This window comes from Myotis davidii, unplaced genomic scaffold (assembly GCF_000327345.1).
Source record: "Myotis davidii unplaced genomic scaffold, ASM32734v1 scaffold166, whole genome shotgun sequence".
NCBI lineage: Eukaryota > Metazoa > Chordata > Mammalia > Chiroptera > Vespertilionidae > Myotis > Myotis davidii.
Window position 1 is genome coordinate 180171 of NW_006297385.1, and position 3046 is coordinate 183216.

Here is a 3046-nt window from a genome sequence, read left to right on the forward strand (position 1 = left end):
GGGAGATCCCTTGTATGTAACTTTCCATCTCTCTGTTGCAGCCTTTAAGATTCTCTCTTTGTCCTGAATATTTGCCATGGTAATTATGATGTGTCTTGGTGTGGGTCTTTTCGGGTTCATCTTGCTTGGAACTCTCTATGCTTGTGTGACTTTTTCTTCCCCACCTCAGGGAAGTTTTCTGACATTATTTCTTCAGATGGGTTTTCCAATCCTTGTTCCTCTTCCTGTTGTTCTGGCACCCCTATTATTCATATGTTGCGTCATTTCATGTTGTCCCGTAGCTCCCTTAGGCTCTTCTCCTGTCTTTTAATTTTTTTCTCCAATTGCAGTTCAGTTTGGGTGTGTTTTGCTTCCCTGTCTTCTAATTCGTTAATTTGGTCCTCTGCTTCTCCTAGCCTACTTTTGAAACTTTCCATGGTGTTTTTTATTGCAGCTATATCACTCGTTATTTCTTCTTGATTCTTACATATGTTATTGATTTTTTTCATCCATTTCTTCTTGATTCTTACATACGTTGTTGATTTTTTCCTCCAACCGGTTTATGCACTCTAGGACCCTTATTCTGAATTCTTTTTCTGACATATTGCATGCCTCTGTTTCACTTTGCCGCTTCTCTGTCGATTTCTCGTTTTCTTTTCCTTTTGGTGTTTCTTTGTCTACCCATTTTTGGTCTCACGCACTGATCTACATGTCGCATTGTGCAGGGGCAGCTCCTTGGTTGTCATTGGTTCCTCGGACTGCAGTTGCTCAAGTGGTCACAGTAGTGGTTGCTTCTCAGTTGGTAGCGGCTCCTCTGCTGGGTGCTGTTCACAGCAGTGGTGTCTCCTCTGGTTGGTAGGTGAGGCTGCTCACACAGCTGTTGTTCCTTGGACAGGGGTGGGCTGATCACTAGGCTGCTGCTCTTCAGGTCGGGTGGGGTGAGCGCGGCTTCTGCTCCTTGGACAAGAGCAGGCTGTTCACGTGGCTTCTCCTCAGATGGGCTCAGACTGCTTGCATGGCTGCTGCTCCTTGGATCGGGGCTGGCTGCACGCTGCTGCTGTTCCTCAGATGGGGCAGGCTGCTCGTGAGGCTGCCGCTCTTTGGACAGGGGCAGGTTGCTTACAGGGCTACTGCTCCTCCTATGGATGCAGGCTGCTCACGCAGCTGTTGCTCCTCAAATGGGGGGCGGGCTGCTTGCGTGGTTGCTACTCCTCGGGTTGGGGTGAGCTGCACGTGTGGCTGCTGTTCCTCAGATGAGGGTGGGATGCTTACCCAGCTGCTGCTCGTTGGGCATGGTGCAGACTGTTTTTGGCTGCTGCTCCTTGGACCAGTGTGGGCTGCGCAGGGCTGCCGCTCCTTAGATGACCTCGGGCGGGGGCGAGCTGCTTGGGCGGCTGCTGCTCCTTGGGCTGGATTGAGTTGCATGTGCAGCTGCTGCACCTCATACGGGGGCTCTGCTCGCGTGGCTGCTGCTTCTCGGACGGGGGATGGGCTGCTTGCATAGCTGCTTCTCTTCAGGCGGGAGCGAGCTGCACATGTGTCTGCTGCTCCTCGGATGGGGGCAGGCTGCTTGCCCAGCTGCTGCTCTTCAGACAGGTGCAGGCTGCATGTGTCTGCTGCTTCTTGGACCAGTGTGGACTGCACAGGGCTGCAGCTCCTCAGATGTGGGTGGTCTGCTCGTGTGGCTGCTGCTCCTCAGACTGGGGGAGGCTGCTCAGGTGGCTACTGCTCCTTGAATGGGAGCGGGCTGCTTGCAGCAATGCTATTCCTTGTATGGGTATGGGTTGCTCACACTGCTGCTGCTCCTTGGATGGGGGCGGTTGGGTGGGGCTGCAGCTCCTCAATCGTGGGCAGGCTGCTCGTGTGGCTGCTGGTCCCCAGGTGGGGCAAGCTGCTCACATGATTGCTGCTCCTCTGATGAAGGAGCTGGCTGCTCACACAGCTGACAGCTGCTGCTCCTTGGACTGGGGAGGCCACGTGAGGCTTCTGCTCTTAGGCCTGGGGCAGGCTGCTCACGGGGCTGCTGCTCCTTGGACTAGAGTGGGCTGCTCACGTGTCTTGCGTGGTTGCAGTGCCCCAGGCTAAGGCGTTGGGCTGGTCAGGGGGGAGCACGCTTCAGAACTCACAGGAGCCTGCGCCCAGGGTGGCTGGATATTTGTTGACCGTGGGACCCAGCTGAGGTAGCAGGTCCCTGGCAGGGATGTCTGTAGAGTTCCAGGTGTTATCTGAGGAACTTTGCCTAATTTATAAGTTAAACTTTATCATAGTTATATGTATGGGGAAAAGCATAATAATACATAGGGTTCTACTGGTGGTCTTGAGGTATATCTCTCACAGATGAGTGAAGAATACTATAATATACTAGAGGCTCAGTGCATGAAATTCATGCACTTGGCAGGGGTGGAGGGTGGTCCCTCAGCCTACCCTGTGCCCTGTCTCAGTCCGGGAGCCACTCAGGGGATGTCCAACTGATGGCTTAGGCTTGCTCCTTGCAGGGAGCCGGCCTAAGCCGGGAGTCAGACATCCTTAGCACTGCCGCACGAAGGCAGGAGAGGCTCCCGCCAGCGCTGCTGCACTCGCCAGCCATGAGCTTGGCTTCTGGCTGAGCGGCACTCCCCCTGTGGGAGCACACTGACCACCAGGGAGCAGCTCCTGCATTGAGTGTCTGCCCCCTGGTGGTAATTGCTCATCATAGCAACCAGTTGTTCCACTATTGGGCCGAAACCAGCTCGCCAACATCCCCTGATGGGGTGCAGGCCAGGCTGAAAGACTCCACCAGTGCACAGTGTGGGACGTAGGGCTCCAGGGCATGTCCAGCCCATCTCATTCAGTTCCAATCGGCCGGCCCCCAGCAGCAAGCTAACCTACCACTTGGAGCATCTGGCCCCTGGTGGTCAGTGCACATCATAGCGAGCATTTGAGCAGCCTTAGCATATCATTAGCATATTACACTTAGATTGCTTGAACAGATGACCAGGCACTTAGTATATTAGGCTTTTATTATGTAGGACTAGAGGCCTGGTGCATGAAATTTGTGCACGGCGGGGGGAGTGCGGGGAGGGTATGT

At 54.2% G+C, this 3046-nt stretch overlaps 1 long non-coding RNA gene across 1 annotated transcript in view; it reads left to right on the forward strand.

Annotated features, from left to right (window-relative positions):
* The window catches only part of LOC102765440, a 179239-nt gene that overhangs the window by 175458 nt on the left and 735 nt on the right, over window positions 1–3046 (forward strand). The window lies entirely within an intron of this gene.